This window comes from Lithobates pipiens, unplaced genomic scaffold (assembly GCF_037356315.1).
Source record: "Lithobates pipiens isolate NorthernLeopardFrog02 unplaced genomic scaffold, aLitPip1_a1.2 Scaffold_8, whole genome shotgun sequence".
Taxonomy (NCBI): Eukaryota; Metazoa; Chordata; class Amphibia; order Anura; family Ranidae; genus Lithobates; species Lithobates pipiens.
Window position 1 is genome coordinate 271146976 of NW_027507903.1, and position 15033 is coordinate 271162008.

Here is a 15033-nt window from a genome sequence, read left to right on the forward strand (position 1 = left end):
TATTTGCTTCTGGTTGGTTGATAACCTGAGTTCAGTTTACCGTCCTTGCAAATGATACTCTTTGGTAATGAAGCAAAGAAGGAAGAAAGCCCATCTCGGATGCCTAACTTGATACAAATAACATCCTCAAAACAGCCAGTACTGGCAAGATACACTGAGTCATGGATATCACCTCTAGCTTTTCCACACACTTTTCTCACCAGGTCAGCTGAAAACATACGCCAATGGTCGTCAGGTTTTCCAGCTCAGCTGACTAAGCAGGAGAACCAAAGTCCACATTCCAATTGCCTTTGGGTCCAGAAAACAAGTTTGCCTAAACACCAAACACTTACAGCGATGGTCAGCTCATAAACAGTGAAGAAAAAGAGCTCACATTGAAGGTGTTGCACCTAAACTGTGCTTTGTATTGGCAGATTTGGCTTACGGCTGCCAGAGGGGCAAGGCATGGCAAGAGCTTTGAGTTTGCCAGACTGTGAAAAAGTTAAAGGTAAGCACTGTTTCTGCCCGGTTTCGAACCGGGGACCTTTCGCGTGTGAGGTGAACGTGATAACCACTACACTACAGAAACCCATTCATGCCGTTTTTTTGAGCCTTGCAGACCAAAAGTCTACCCTAAAGTAAGATCGGTGAAAAGAGCTTCTGAAAGTGACATTGACAAAAAGCACTAGTGCGCTCAAATTGTTTCTGCCCGGTTTCGAACCGGGGACCTTTCGCGTGTTAGGCGAACGTGATAACCACTACACTACAGAAACCTATCACGACAGCACTTTTCGGGTTGGTTGCTCGGAGGTTGGGGTCACCGTATTAGCTATTATTTGCTTCTGGTTGGTTGATAACCTGAGTTCAGTTTACCGTCCTTGCAAATGATACTCTTTGGTAATGAAGCAAAGAAGGAAGAAAGCCCATCTCGGATGCCTAACTTGATACAAATAACATCCTCAAAACAGCCAGTACTGGCAAGATACACTGAGTCATGGATATCACCTCTAGCTTTTCCACACACTTTTCTCACCAGGTCAGCTGAAAACATACGCCAATGGTCGTCAGGTTTTCCAGCTCAGCTGACTAAGCAGGAGAACCAAAGTCCACATTCCAATTGCCTTTGGGTCCAGAAAACAAGTTTGCCTAAACACCAAACACTTACAGCGATGGTCAGCTCATAAACAGTGAAGAAAAAGAGCTCACATTGAAGGTGTTGCACCTAAACTGTGCTTTGTATTGGCAGATTTGGCTTACGGCTGCCAGAGGGGCAAGGCATGGCAAGAGCTTTGAGTTTGCCAGACTGTGAAAAAGTTAAAGGTAAGCACTGTTTCTGCACGGTTTCGAAACGGGGACCTTTCGCGTGTGAGGCGAACGTGATAACCACTACACTACAGAAACCCATTCATGCTGTTTTTTTGAGCCATGCAGACCGAAAGTCTACCCTAAAGTAAGATCGGTGAAAAGAGCTGCTGAAAGCGACATTGACAAAAAGCACTAGCGCGCTCAAATTGTTTCTGCCCGGTTTCGAACCGGGGACCTTTCGCGTGTTAGGCGAACGTGATAACCACTACACTACAGAAACCTATCACGACAGCACTTTTCGGGTTGGTTGCTCGGAGGTTGGGGTCACCGTATTAGCTATTATTTGCTTCTGGTTGGTTGATAACCTGAGTTCAGTTTACCGTCCTTGCAAATGATACTCTTTGGTAATGAAGCAAAGAAGGAAGAAAGCCCATCTCGGATGCCTAACTTGATACAAATAACATCCTCAAAACAGCCAGTACTGGCAAGATACACTGAGTCATGGATATCACCTCTAGCTTTTCCACACACTTTTCTCACCAGGTCAGCTGAAAACATACGCCAATGGTCGTCAGGTTTTCCAGCTCAGCTGACTAAGCAGGAGAACCAAAGTCCACATTCCAATTGCCTTTGGGTCCAGAAAACAAGTTTGCCTAAACACCAAACACTTACAGCGATGGTCAGCTCATAAACAGTGAAGAAAAAGAGCTCACATTGAAGGTGTTGCACCTAAACTGTGCTTTGTATTGGCAGATTTGGCTTACGGCTGCCAGAGGGGCAAGGCATGGCAAGAGCTTTGAGTTTGCCAGACTGTGAAAAAGTTAAAGGTAAGCACTGTTTCTGCCCGGTTTCGAACCGGGGACCTTTCGCGTGTGAGGTGAACGTGATAACCACTACACTACAGAAACCCATTCATGCCGTTTTTTTGAGCCTTGCAGACCAAAAGTCTACCCTAAAGTAAGATCGGTGAAAAGAGCTGCTGAAAGTGACATTGACAAAAAGCACTAGCGCGCTCAAATTGTTTCTGCCCGGTTTCGAACCGGGGACCTTTCGCGTGTTAGGCGAACGTGATAACCACTACACTACAGAAACCTATCACGACAGCACTTTTCGGGTTGGTTGCTCGGAGGTTGGGGTCACCGTATTAGCTATTATTTGCTTCTGGTTGGTTGATAACCTGAGTTCAGTTTACCGTCCTTGCAAATGATACTCTTTGGTAATGAAGCAAAGAAGGAAGAAAGCCCATCTCGGATGCCTAACTTGATACAAATAACATCCTCAAAACAGCAAGTACTGGCAAGATACACTGAGTCATGGATATCACCTCTAGCTTTTCCACACACTTTTCTCACCAGGTCAGCTGAAAACATACGCCAATGGTCGTCAGGTTTTCCAGCTCAGCTGACTAAGCAGGAGAACCAAAGTCCACATTCCAATTGCCTTTGGGTCCAGAAAACAAGTTTGCCTAAACACCAAACACTTACAGCGATGGTCAGCTCATAAACAGTGAAGAAAAAGAGCTCACATTGAAGGTGTTGCACCTAAACTGTGCTTTGTATTGGCAGATTTGGCTTACGGCTGCCAGAGGGGCAAGGCATGGCAAGAGCTTTGAGTTTGCCAGACTGTGAAAAAGTTAAAGGTAAGCACTGTTTCTGCCCGGTTTCGAACCGGGGACCTTTCGCGTGTGAGGCGAACGTGATAACCACTACACTACAGAAACCCATTCATGCTGTTTTTTTGAGCCTTGCAGACCGAAAGTCTACCCTAAAGTAAGATCGGTGAAAAGAGCTGCTGAAAGTGACATTGACAAAAAGCACTAGTGCGCTCAAATTGTTTCTGCCCGGTTTCGAACCGGGGACCTTTCGCGTGTTAGGGGAACGTGATAACCACTACACTACAGAAACCTATCACGACAGCACTTTTCGGGTTGGTTGCTCGGAGGTTGGGGTCACCGTATTAGCTATTATTTGCTTCTGGTTGGTTGATAACCTGAGTTCAGTTTACCGTCCTTGCAAATAATACTCTTTGGTAATGAAGCAAAGAAGGAAGAAAGCCCATCTCGGATGCCTAACTTGATACAAATAACATCCTCAAAACAGCCAGTACTGGCAAGATACACTGAGTCATGGATATCACCTCTAGCTTTTCCACACACTTTTCTCACCAGGTCAGCTGAAAACATACGCCAATGGTCGTCAGGTTTTCCAGCTCAGCTGACTAAGCAGGAGAACCAAAGTCCACATTCCAATTGCCTTTGGGTCCAGAAAACAAGTTTGCCTAAACACCAAACACTTACAGCGATGGTCAGCTCATAAACAGTGAAGAAAAAGAGCTCACATTGAAGGTGTTGCACCTAAACTGTGCTTTGTATTGGCAGATTTGGCTTACGGCTGCCAGAGGGGCAAGGCATGGCAAGAGCTTTGAGTTTGCCAGACTGTGAAAAAGTTAAAGGTAAGCACTGTTTCTGCCCGGTTTCGAACCGGGGACCTTTCGCGTGTGAGGCGAACGTGATAACCACTACACTACAGAAACCCATTCATGCTGTTTTTTTGAGCCTTGCAGACCGAAAGTCTACCCTAAAGTAAGATCGGTGAAAAGAGCTGCTGAAAGCGACATTGACAAAAAGCACTAGCGCGCTCAAATTGTTTCTGCCCGGTTTCGAACCGGGGACCTTTCGCGTGTTAGGCGAACGTGATAACCACTACACTACAGAAACCTATCACGTCAGCACTTTTCGGGTTGGTTGCTCGGAGGTTGGGGTCACCGTATTAGCTATTATTTGCTTCTGGTTGGTTGATAACCTGAGTTCAGTTTACCGTCCTTGCAAATGATACTCTTTGGTAATGAAGCAAAGAAGGAAGAAAGCCCATCTCGGATGCCTAACTTGATACAAATAACATCCTCAAAACAGCCAGTACTGGCAAGATACACTGAGTCATGGATATCACCTCTAGCTTTTCCACACACTTTTCTCACCAGGTCAGCTGAAAACATACGCCAATGGTCGTCAGGTTTTCCAGCTCAGCTGACTAAGCAGGAGAACCAAAGTCCACATTCCAATTGCCTTTGGGTCCAGAAAACAAGTTTGCCTAAACACCAAACACTTACAGCGATGGTCAGCTCATAAACAGTGAAGAAAAAGAGCTCACATTGAAGGTGTTGCACCTAAACTGTGCTTTGTATTGGCAGATTTGGCTTACGGCTGCCAGAGGGGCAAGGCATGGCAAGAGCTTTGAGTTTGCCAGACTGTGAAAAAGTTAAAGGTAAGCACTGTTTCTGCACGGTTTCGAAACGGGGACCTTTCGCGTGTGAGGCGAACGTGATAACCACTACACTACAGAAACCCATTCATGCTGTTTTTTTGAGCCATGCAGACCGAAAGTCTACCCTAAAGTAAGATCGGTGAAAAGAGCTGCTGAAAGCGACATTGACAAAAAGCACTAGCGCGCTCAAATTGTTTCTGCCCGGTTTCGAACCGGGGACCTTTCGCGTGTTAGGCGAACGTGATAACCACTACACTACAGAAACCTATCACGACAGCACTTTTCGGGTTGGTTGCTCGGAGGTTGGGGTCACCGTATTAGCTATTATTTGCTTCTGGTTGGTTGATAACCTGAGTTCAGTTTACCGTCCTTGCAAATGATACTCTTTGGTAATGAAGCAAAGAAGGAAGAAAGCCCATCTCGGATGCCTAACTTGATACAAATAACATCCTCAAAACAGCCAGTACTGGCAAGATACACTGAGTCATGGATATCACCTCTAGCTTTTCCACACACTTTTCTCACCAGGTCAGCTGAAAACATACGCCAATGGTCGTCAGGTTTTCCAGCTCAGCTGACTAAGCAGGAGAACCAAAGTCCACATTCCAATTGCCTTTGGGTCCAGAAAACAAGTTTGCCTAAACACCAAACACTTACAGCGATGGTCAGCTCATAAACAGTGAAGAAAAAGAGCTCACATTGAAGGTGTTGCACCTAAACTGTGCTTTGTATTGGCAGATTTGGCTTACGGCTGCCAGAGGGGCAAGGCATGGCAAGAGCTTTGAGTTTGCCAGACTGTGAAAAAGTTAAAGGTAAGCACTGTTTCTGCCCGGTTTCGAACCGGGGACCTTTCGCGTGTGAGGCGAACGTGATAACCACTACACTACAGAAACCCATTCATGCTGTTTTTTTGAGCCTTGCAGACCGAAAGTCTACCCTAAAGTAAGATCGGTGAAAAGAGCTGCTGAAAGCGACATTGACAAAAAGCACTAGCGCGCTCAAATTGTTTCTGCCCGGTTTCGAACCGGGGACCTTTCGCGTGTTAGGCGAACGTGATATCCACTACACTACAGAAACCTATCACGACAGCACTTTTCGGGCTGGTTGCTCGGAGGTTGGGGTCACCGTATTAGCTATTATTTGCTTCTGGTTGGTTGATAACCTGAGTTCAGTTTACCGTCCTTGCAAATGATACTCTTTGGTAATGAAGCAAAGAAGGAAGAAAGCCCATCTCGGATGCCTAACTTGATACAAATAACATCCTCAAAACAGCCAGTACTGGCAAGATACACTGAGTCATGGATATCACCTCTAGCTTTTCCACACACTTTTCTCACCAGGTCAGCTGAAAACATACGCCAATGGTCGTCAGGTTTTCCAGCTCAGCTGACTAAGCAGGAGAACCAAAGTCCACATTCCAATTGCCTTTGGGTCCAGAAAACAAGTTTGCCTAAACACCAAACACTTACAGCGATGGTCAGCTCATAAACAGTGAAGAAAAAGAGCTCACATTGAAGGTGTTGCACCTAAACTGTGCTTTGTATTGGCAGATTTGGATTACGGCTGCCAGAGGGGCAAGGCATGGCAAGAGCTTTGAGTTTGCCAGACTGTGAAAAAGTTAAAGGTAAGCACTGTTTCTGCCCGGTTTCGAACCGGGGACCTTTCGCGTGTGAGGTGAACGTGATAACCACTACACTACAGAAACCCATTCATGCCGTTTTTTTGAGCCTTGCAGACCAAAAGTCTACCCTAAAGTAAGATCGGTGAAAAGAGCTGCTGAAAGTGACATTGACAAAAAGCACTAGTGCGCTCAAATTGTTTCTGCCCGGTTTCGAACCGGGGACCTTTCGCGTGTTAGGCGAACGTGATAACCACTACACTACAGAAACCTATCACGACAGCACTTTTCGGGTTGGTTGCTCGGAGGTTGGGGTCACCGTATTAGCTATTATTTGCTTCTGGTTGGTTGATAACCTGAGTTCAGTTTACCGTCCTTGCAAATAATACTCTTTGGTAATGAAGCAAAGAAGGAAGAAAGCCCATCTCGGATGCCTAACTTGATACAAATAACATCCTCAAAACAGCCAGTACTGGCAAGATACACTGAGTCATGGATATCACCTCTAGCTTTTCCACACACTTTTCTCACCAGGTCAGCTGAAAACATACGCCAATGGTCGTCAGGTTTTCCAGCTCAGCTGACTAAGCAGGAGAACCAAAGTCCACATTCCAATTGCCTTTGGGTCCAGAAAACAAGTTTGCCTAAACACCAAACACTTACAGCGATGGTCAGCTCATAAACAGTGAAGAAAAAGAGCTCACATTGAAGGTGTTGCACCTAAACTGTGCTTTGTATTGGCAGATTTGGCTTACGGCTGCCAGAGGGGCAAGGCATGGCAAGAGCTTTGAGTTTGCCAGACTGTGAAAAAGTTAAAGGTAAGCACTGTTTCTGCCCGGTTTCGAACCGGGGACCTTTCGCGTGTGAGGCGAACGTGATAACCACTACACTACAGAAACCCATTCATGCTGTTTTTTTGAGCCTTGCAGACCGAAAGTCTACCCTAAAGTAAGATCGGTGAAAAGAGCTGCTGAAAGCGACATTGACAAAAAGCACTAGCGCGCTCAAATTGTTTCTGCCCGGTTTCGAACCGGGGACCTTTCGCGTGTTAGGCGAACGTGATATCCACTACACTACAGAAACCTATCACGACAGCACTTTTCGGGCTGGTTGCTCGGAGGTTGGGGTCACCGTATTAGCTATTATTTGCTTCTGGTTGGTTGATAACCTGAGTTCAGTTTACCGTCCTTGCAAATGATACTCTTTGGTAATGAAGCAAAGAAGGAAGAAAGCCCATCTCGGATGCCTAACTTGATACAAATAACATCCTCAAAACAGCCAGTACTGGCAAGATACACTGAGTCATGGATATCACCTCTAGCTTTTCCACACACTTTTCTCACCAGGTCAGCTGAAAACATACGCCAATGGTCGTCAGGTTTTCCAGCTCAGCTGACTAAGCAGGAGAACCAAAGTCCACATTCCAATTGCCTTTGGGTCCAGAAAACAAGTTTGCCTAAACACCAAACACTTACAGCGATGGTCAGCTCATAAACAGTGAAGAAAAAGAGCTCACATTGAAGGTGTTGCACATAAACTGTGCTTTGTATTGGCAGATTTGGATTACGGCTGCCAGAGGGGCAAGGCATGGCAAGAGCTTTGAGTTTGCCAGACTGTGAAAAAGTTAAAGGTAAGCACTGTTTCTGCCCGGTTTCGAACCGGGGACCTTTCGCGTGTGAGGCGAACGTGATAACCACTACACTACAGAAAACCATTCATGCTGTTTTTTTGAGCCTTGCAGACCGAAAGTCTACCCTAAAGTAAGATCGGTGAAAAGAGCTGCTGAAAGCGACATTGACAAAAAGCACTAGCGCGCTCAAATTGTTTCTGCCCGGTTTCGAACCGGGGACCTTTCGCGTGTTAGGCGAACGTGATAACCACTACACTACAGAAACCTATCATGACAGCACTTTTCGGGTTGGTTGCTCGGAGGTTGGGGTCACCGTATTAGCTATTATTTGCTTCTGGTTGGTTGATAACCTGAGTTCAGTTTACCGTCCTTGCAAATGATACTCTTTGGTAATGAAGCAAAGAAGGAAGAAAGCCCATCTCGGATGCCTAACTTGATACAAATAACATCCTCAAAACAGCCAGTACTGGCAAGATACACTGAGTCATGGATATCACCTCTAGCTTTTCCACACACTTTTCTCACCTGGTCAGCTGAAAACATACGCCAATGGTCGTCAGGTTTTCCAGCTCAGCTGACTAAGCAGGAGAACCAAAGTCCACATTCCAATTGCCTTTGGGTCCAGAAAACAAGTTTGCCTAAACACCAAACACTTACAGCGATGGTCAGCTCATAAACAGTGAAGAAAAAGAGCTCACATTGAAGGTGTTGCACCTAAACTGTGCTTTGTATTGGCAGATTTGGCTTACGGCTGCCAGAGGGGCAAGGCATGGCAAGAGCTTTGAGTTTGCCAGACTGTGAAAAAGTTAAAGGTAAGCACTGTTTCTGCCCGGTTTCGAACCGGGGACCTTTCGCGTGTGAGGCGAACGTGATAACCACTACACTACAGAAACCCATTCATGCTGTTTTTTTGAGCCTTGCAGACCGAAAGTCTACCCTAAAGTAAGATCGGTGAAAAGAGCTGCTGAAAGCGACATTGACAAAAAGCACTAGCGCGCTCAAATTGTTTCTGCCCGGTTTCGAACCGGGGACCTTTCGCGTGTTAGGCGAACGTGATAACCACTACACTACAGAAACCTATCATGACAGCACTTTTCGGGTTGGTTGCTCGGAGGTTGGGGTCACTGTATTAGCTATTATTTGCTTCTGGTTGGTTGATAACCTGAGTTCAGTTTACCGTCCTTGCAAATGATACTCTTTGGTAATGAAGCAAAGAAGGAAGAAAGCCCATCTCGGATGCCTAACTTGATACAAATAACATCCTCAAAACAGCCAGTACTGGCAAGATACACTGAGTCATGGATATCACCTCTAGCTTTTCCACACACTTTTCTCACCAGGTCAGCTGAAAACATACGCCAATGGTCGTCAGGTTTTCCAGCTCAGCTGACTAAGCAGGAGAACCAAAGTCCACATTCCAATTGCCTTTGGGTCCAGAAAACAAGTTTGCCTAAACACCAAACACTTACAGCGATGGTCAGCTCATAAACAGTGAAGAAAAAGAGCTCACATTGAAGGTGTTGCACCTAAACTGTGCTTTGTATTGGCAGATTTGGCTTACGGCTGCCAGAGGGGCAAGGCATGGCAAGAGCTTTGAGTTTGCCAGACTGTGAAAAAGTTAAAGGTAAGCACTGTTTCTGCCCGGTTTCGAACCGGGGACCTTTCGCGTGTGAGGCGAACGTGATAACCACTACACTACAGAAACCCATTCATGCTGTTTTTTTGAGCCTTGCAGACCGAAAGTCTACCCTAAAGTAAGATCGGTGAAAAGAGCTGCTGAAAGCGACATTGACAAAAAGCACTAGCACACTCAAATTGTTTCTGCCCGGTTTCGAACCGGGGACCTTTCGCGTGTTAGGCGAACGTGATAACCACTACACTACAGAAACCTATCATGACAGCACTTTTCGGGTTGGTTGCTCGGAGGTTGGGGTCACCGTATTAGCTATTATTTGCTTCTGGTTGGTTGATAACCTGAGTTCAGTTTACCGTCCTTGCAAATGATACTCTTTGGTAATGAAGCAAAGAAGGAAGAAAGCCCATCTCGGATGCCTAACTTGATACAAATAACATCCTCAAAACAGCCAGTACTGGCAAGATACACTGAGTCATGGATATCACCTCTAGCTTTTCCACACACTTTTCTCACCAGGTCAGCTGAAAACATACGCCAATGGTCGTCAGGTTTTCCAGCTCAGCTGACTAAGCAGGAGAACCAAAGTCCACATTCCAATTGCCTTTGGGTCCAGAAAACAAGTTTGCCTAAACACCAAACACTTACAGCGATGGTCAGCTCATAAACAGTGAAGAAAAAGAGCTCACATTGAAGGTGTTGCACCTAAACTGTGCTTTGTATTGGCAGATTTGGCTTACGGCTGCCAGAGGGGCAAGGCATGGCAAGAGCTTTGAGTTTGCCAGACTGTGAAAAAGTTAAAGGTAAGCACTGTTTCTGCCCGGTTTCGAACCGGGGACCTTTCGCGTGTGAGGCGAACGTGATAACCACTACACTACAGAAACCCATTCATGCTGTTTTTTTGAGCCTTGCAGACCGAAAGTCTACCCTAAAGTATGATCGGTGAAAAGAGCTGCTGAAAGTGACATTGACAAAAAGCACTAGTGCGCTCAAATTGTTTCTGCCCGGTTTCGAACCGGGGACCTTTCGCTTGTTAGGCGAACGTGATAACCACTACACTACAGAAACCTATCACGACAGCACTTTTCGGGTTGGTTGCTCGGAGGTTGGGGTCACCGTATTAGCTATTATTTGCTTCTGGTTGGTTGATAACCTGAGTTCAGTTTACCGTCCTTGCAAATGATACTCTTTGGTAATGAAGCAAAGAAGGAAGAAAGCCCATCTCGGATGCCTAACTTGATACAAATAACATCCTCAAAACAGCAAGTACTGGCAAGATACACTGAGTCATGGATATCACCTCTAGCTTTTCCACACACTTTTCTCACCAGGTCAGCTGAAAACATACGCCAATGGTCGTCAGGTTTTCCAGCTCAGCTGACTAAGCAGGAGAACCAAAGTCCACATTCCAATTGCCTTTGGGTCCAGAAAACAAGTTTGCCTAAACACCAAACACTTACAGCGATGGTCAGCTCATAAACAGTGAAGAAAAAGAGCTCACATTGAAGGTGTTGCACCTAAACTGTGCTTTGTATTGGCAGATTTGGCTTACGGCTGCCAGAGGGGCAAGGCATGGCAAGAGCTTTGAGTTTGCCAGACTGTGAAAAAGTTAAAGGTAAGCACTGTTTCTGCCCGGGGACCTTTCGCGTGTGAGGCGAACGTGATAACCACTACACTACAGAAACCCATTCATGCTGTTTTTTTGAGCCTTGCAGACCGAAAGTCTACCCTAAAATAAGATCGGTGAAAAGAGCTGCTGAAAGTGACATTGACAAAAAGCACTAGTGCGCTCAAATTGTTTCTGCCCGGTTTCGAACCGGGGACCTTTCGCGTGTTAAGCGAACGTGATAACCACTACACTACAGAAACCTATCACGACAGCACTTTTCGGGTTGGTTGCTCGGAGGTTGGGGTCACCGTATTAGCTATTATTTGCTTCTGGTTGGTTGATAACCTGAGTTCAGTTTACCGTCCTTGCAAATGATACTCTTTGGTAATGAAGCAAAGAAGGAAGAAAGCCCATCTCGGATGCCTAACTTGATACAAATAACATCCTCAAAACAGCAAGTACTGGCAAGATACACTGAGTCATGGATATCACCTCTAGCTTTTCCACACACTTTTCTCACCAGGTCAGCTGAAAACATACGCCAATGGTCGTCAGGTTTTCCAGCTCAGCTGACTAAGCAGGAGAACCAAAGTCCACATTCCAATTGCCTTTGGGTCCAGAAAACAAGTTTGCCTAAACACCAAACACTTACAGTGATGGTCAGCTCATAAACAGTGAAGAAAAAGAGCTCACATTGAAGGTGTTGCACCTAAACTGTGCTTTGTATTGGCAGATTTGGCTTACGGCTGCCAGAGGGGCAAGGCATGGCAAGAGCTTTGAGTTTGCCAGACTGTGAAAAAGTTAAAGGTAAGCACTGTTTCTGCCCGGTTTCGAACCGGGGACCTTTCGCGTGTGAGGCGAACGTGATAACCACTACACTACAGAAACCCATTCATGCTGTTTTTTTGAGCCTTGCAGACCGAAAGTCTACCCTAAAGTAAGATCGGTGAAAAGAGCTGCTGAAAGTGACATTGACAAAAAGCACTAGTGCGCTCAAATTGTTTCTGCCCGGTTTCGAACCGGGGACCTTTCGCGTGTTAGGCGAACGTGATAACCACTACACTACAGAAACCTATCACGACAGCACTTTTCGGGTTGGTTGCTCGGAGGTTGGGGTCACCGTATTAGCTATTATTTGCTTCTGGTTGGTTGATAACCTGAGTTCAGTTTACCGTCCTTGCAAATAATACTCTTTGGTAATGAAGCAAAGAAGGAAGAAAGCCCATCTCGGATGCCTAACTTGATACAAATAACATCCTCAAAACAGCCAGTACTGGCAAGATACACTGAGTCATGGATATCACCTCTAGCTTTTCCACACACTTTTCTCACCAGGTCAGCTGAAAACATACGCCAATGGTCGTCAGGTTTTCCAGCTCAGCTGACTAAGCAGGAGAACCAAAGTCCACATTCCAATTGCCTTTGGGTCCAGAAAACAAGTTTGCCTAAACACCAAACACCTACAGCGATGGTCAGCTCATAAACAGTGAAGAAAAAGAGCTCACATTGAAGGTGTTGCACCTAAACTGTGCTTTGTATTGGCAGATTTGGCTTACGGCTGCCAGAGGGGCAAGGCATGGCAAGAGCTTTGAGTTTGCCAGACTGTGAAAAAGTTAAAGGTAAGCACTGTTTCTGCCCAGTTTCGAACCGGGGACCTTTCGCGTGTGAGGCGAACGTGATAACCACTATACTACAGAAACCCATTCATGCTGTTTTTTTGAGCCTTGCAGACCGAAAGTCTACCCTAAAGTAAGATCGGTGAAAAGAGCTGCTGAAAGTGACATTGACAAAAAGCACTAGTGCGCTCAAATTGTTTCTGCCCGGTTTCGAACCGGGGACCTTTCGCGTGTTAGGCGAACGTGATAACCACTACACTACAGAAACCTATCACGACAGCACTTTTCGGGTTGGTTGCTCGGAGGTTGGGGTCACCGTATTAGCTATTATTTGCTTCTGGTTGGTTGATAACCTGAGTTCAGTTTACCGTCCTTGCAAATGATACTCTTTGGTAATGAAGCAAAGAAGGAAGAAAGCCCATCTCGGATGCCTAACTTGATACAAATAACATCCTCAAAACAGCAAGTACTGGCAAGATACACTGAGTCATGGATATCACCTCTAGCTTTTCCACACACTTTTCTCACCAGGTCAGCTGAAAACATACGCCAATGGTCGTCAGGTTTTCCAGCTCAGCTGACTAAGCAGGAGAACCAAAGTCCACATTCCAATTGCCTTTGGGTCCAGAAAACAAGTTTGCCTAAACACCAAACACTTACAGCGATGGTCAGCTCATAAACAGTGAAGAAAAAGAGCTCACATTGAAGGTGTTGCACCTAAACTGTGCTTTGTATTGGCAGATTTGGCTTACGGCTGCCAGAGGGGCAAGGCATGGCAAGAGCTTTGAGTTTGCCAGACTGTGAAAAAGTTAAAGGTAAGCACTGTTTCTGCCCGGTTTCGAACCGGGGACCTTTCGCGTGTGAGGCGAACGTGATAACCACTACACTACAGAAACCCATTCATGCTGTTTTTTTGAGCCTTGCAGACCGAAAGTCTACCCTAAAGTAAGATCGGTGAAAAGAGCTGCTGAAAGTGACATTGACAAAAAGCACTAGTGCGCTCAAATTGTTTCTGCCCGGTTTCGAACCGGGGACCTTTCGCGTGTTAGGCGAACGTGATAACCACTACACTACAGAAACCTATCACGACAGCACTTTTCGGGTTGGTTGCTCGGAGGTTGGGGTCACCGTATTAGCTATTATTTGCTTCTGGTTGGTTGATAACCTGAGTTCAGTTTACCGTCCTTGCAAATAATACTCTTTGGTAATGAAGCAAAGAAGGAAGAAAGCCCATCTCGGATGCCTAACTTGATACAAATAACATCCTCAAAACAGCCAGTACTGGCAAGATACACTGAGTCATGGATATCACCTCTAGCTTTTCCACACACTTTTCTCACCAGGTCAGCTGAAAACATACGCCAATGGTCGTCAGGTTTTCCAGCTCAGCTGACTAAGCAGGAGAACCAAAGTCCACATTCCAATTGCCTTTGGGTCCAGAAAACAAGTTTGCCTAAACACCAAACACCTACAGCGATGGTCAGCTCATAAACAGTGAAGAAAAAGAGCTCACATTGAAGGTGTTGCACCTAAACTGTGCTTTGTATTGGCAGATTTGGCTTACGGCTGCCAGAGGGGCAAGGCATGGCAAGAGCTTTGAGTTTGCCAGACTGTGAAAAAGTTAAAGGTAAGCACTGTTTCTGCCCGGTTTCGAACCGGGGACCTTTCGCGTGTGAGGCGAACGTGATAACCACTACACTACAGAAACCCATTCATGCTGTTTTTTTGAGCCTTGCAGACCGAAAGTCTACCCTAAAGTAAGATCGGTGAAAAGAGCTGCTGAAAGTGACATTGACAAAAAGCACTAGTGCGCTCAAATTGTTTCTGCCCGGTTTCGAACCGGGGACCTTTCGCGTGTTAGGCGAACGTGATAACCACTACACTACAGAAACCTATCACGACAGCACTTTTCGGGTTGGTTGCTCGGAGGTTGGGGTCACCGTATTAGCTATTATTTGCTTCTGGTTGGTTGATAACCTGAGTTCAGTTTACCGTCCTTGCAAATGATACTCTTTGGTAATGAAGCAAAGAAGGAAGAAAGCCCATCTCGGATGCCTAACTTGATACAAATAACATCCTCAAAACAGCAAGTACTGGCAAGATACACTGAGTCATGGATATCACCTCTAGCTTTTCCACACACTTTTCTCACCAGGTCAGCTGAAAACATACGCCAATGGTCGTCAGGTTTTCCAGCTCAGCTGACTAAGCAGGAGAACCAAAGTCCACATTCCAATTGCCTTTGGGTCCAGAAAACAAGTTTGCCTAAACACCAAACACTTACAGCGATGGTCAGCTCATAAACAGTGAAGAAAAAGAGCTCACATTGAAGGTGTTGCACCTAAACTGTGCTTTGTATTGGCAGATTTGGCTTACGGCT

At 45.8% G+C, this 15033-nt stretch overlaps 24 non-coding genes across 24 annotated transcripts; all 24 read right to left on the reverse strand.

Annotated features, from left to right (window-relative positions):
* Positions 1-679: 679 nt before the first annotated feature.
* On the reverse strand, positions 680-752 carry TRNAV-AAC (transfer RNA valine (anticodon AAC)). The gene has a single exon. It is a non-coding gene; the product is annotated as a tRNA-Val (tRNA).
* Positions 753-1491: 739 nt separating this feature from the next.
* On the reverse strand, positions 1492-1564 carry TRNAV-AAC (transfer RNA valine (anticodon AAC)). Its single transcript has one exon. It is a non-coding gene; the product is annotated as a tRNA-Val (tRNA).
* Positions 1565-2303: 739 nt separating this feature from the next.
* On the reverse strand, positions 2304-2376 carry TRNAV-AAC (transfer RNA valine (anticodon AAC)). The gene has a single exon. It is a non-coding gene; the product is annotated as a tRNA-Val (tRNA).
* Positions 2377-2931: 555 nt separating this feature from the next.
* On the reverse strand, positions 2932-3004 carry TRNAV-CAC (transfer RNA valine (anticodon CAC)). The gene has a single exon. It is a non-coding gene; the product is annotated as a tRNA-Val (tRNA).
* Positions 3005-3743: 739 nt separating this feature from the next.
* On the reverse strand, positions 3744-3816 carry TRNAV-CAC (transfer RNA valine (anticodon CAC)). The gene has a single exon. It is a non-coding gene; the product is annotated as a tRNA-Val (tRNA).
* Positions 3817-3927: 111 nt separating this feature from the next.
* Positions 3928-4000, reverse strand: TRNAV-AAC (transfer RNA valine (anticodon AAC)). The gene has a single exon. It is a non-coding gene; the product is annotated as a tRNA-Val (tRNA).
* A 739-nt stretch (positions 4001-4739) lies between these two features.
* TRNAV-AAC (transfer RNA valine (anticodon AAC)) lies at positions 4740-4812 on the reverse strand. Its single transcript has one exon. It is a non-coding gene; the product is annotated as a tRNA-Val (tRNA).
* Positions 4813-5367: 555 nt separating this feature from the next.
* On the reverse strand, positions 5368-5440 carry TRNAV-CAC (transfer RNA valine (anticodon CAC)). The gene has a single exon. It is a non-coding gene; the product is annotated as a tRNA-Val (tRNA).
* Positions 5441-6363: 923 nt separating this feature from the next.
* Positions 6364-6436, reverse strand: TRNAV-AAC (transfer RNA valine (anticodon AAC)). The gene has a single exon. It is a non-coding gene; the product is annotated as a tRNA-Val (tRNA).
* Positions 6437-6991: 555 nt separating this feature from the next.
* Positions 6992-7064, reverse strand: TRNAV-CAC (transfer RNA valine (anticodon CAC)). The gene has a single exon. It is a non-coding gene; the product is annotated as a tRNA-Val (tRNA).
* A 923-nt stretch (positions 7065-7987) lies between these two features.
* On the reverse strand, positions 7988-8060 carry TRNAV-AAC (transfer RNA valine (anticodon AAC)). Its single transcript has one exon. It is a non-coding gene; the product is annotated as a tRNA-Val (tRNA).
* A 555-nt stretch (positions 8061-8615) lies between these two features.
* TRNAV-CAC (transfer RNA valine (anticodon CAC)) lies at positions 8616-8688 on the reverse strand. The gene has a single exon. It is a non-coding gene; the product is annotated as a tRNA-Val (tRNA).
* A 111-nt stretch (positions 8689-8799) lies between these two features.
* TRNAV-AAC (transfer RNA valine (anticodon AAC)) lies at positions 8800-8872 on the reverse strand. The gene has a single exon. It is a non-coding gene; the product is annotated as a tRNA-Val (tRNA).
* Positions 8873-9427: 555 nt separating this feature from the next.
* Positions 9428-9500, reverse strand: TRNAV-CAC (transfer RNA valine (anticodon CAC)). The gene has a single exon. It is a non-coding gene; the product is annotated as a tRNA-Val (tRNA).
* Positions 9501-9611: 111 nt separating this feature from the next.
* Positions 9612-9684, reverse strand: TRNAV-AAC (transfer RNA valine (anticodon AAC)). The gene has a single exon. It is a non-coding gene; the product is annotated as a tRNA-Val (tRNA).
* Positions 9685-10239: 555 nt separating this feature from the next.
* TRNAV-CAC (transfer RNA valine (anticodon CAC)) lies at positions 10240-10312 on the reverse strand. Its single transcript has one exon. It is a non-coding gene; the product is annotated as a tRNA-Val (tRNA).
* A 111-nt stretch (positions 10313-10423) lies between these two features.
* Positions 10424-10496, reverse strand: TRNAV-AAC (transfer RNA valine (anticodon AAC)). Its single transcript has one exon. It is a non-coding gene; the product is annotated as a tRNA-Val (tRNA).
* A 1356-nt stretch (positions 10497-11852) lies between these two features.
* TRNAV-CAC (transfer RNA valine (anticodon CAC)) lies at positions 11853-11925 on the reverse strand. Its single transcript has one exon. It is a non-coding gene; the product is annotated as a tRNA-Val (tRNA).
* A 111-nt stretch (positions 11926-12036) lies between these two features.
* On the reverse strand, positions 12037-12109 carry TRNAV-AAC (transfer RNA valine (anticodon AAC)). Its single transcript has one exon. It is a non-coding gene; the product is annotated as a tRNA-Val (tRNA).
* Positions 12110-12848: 739 nt separating this feature from the next.
* Positions 12849-12921, reverse strand: TRNAV-AAC (transfer RNA valine (anticodon AAC)). Its single transcript has one exon. It is a non-coding gene; the product is annotated as a tRNA-Val (tRNA).
* Positions 12922-13476: 555 nt separating this feature from the next.
* On the reverse strand, positions 13477-13549 carry TRNAV-CAC (transfer RNA valine (anticodon CAC)). The gene has a single exon. It is a non-coding gene; the product is annotated as a tRNA-Val (tRNA).
* A 111-nt stretch (positions 13550-13660) lies between these two features.
* On the reverse strand, positions 13661-13733 carry TRNAV-AAC (transfer RNA valine (anticodon AAC)). Its single transcript has one exon. It is a non-coding gene; the product is annotated as a tRNA-Val (tRNA).
* A 555-nt stretch (positions 13734-14288) lies between these two features.
* On the reverse strand, positions 14289-14361 carry TRNAV-CAC (transfer RNA valine (anticodon CAC)). Its single transcript has one exon. It is a non-coding gene; the product is annotated as a tRNA-Val (tRNA).
* Positions 14362-14472: 111 nt separating this feature from the next.
* On the reverse strand, positions 14473-14545 carry TRNAV-AAC (transfer RNA valine (anticodon AAC)). The gene has a single exon. It is a non-coding gene; the product is annotated as a tRNA-Val (tRNA).
* Positions 14546-15033: the final 488 nt, after the last annotated feature.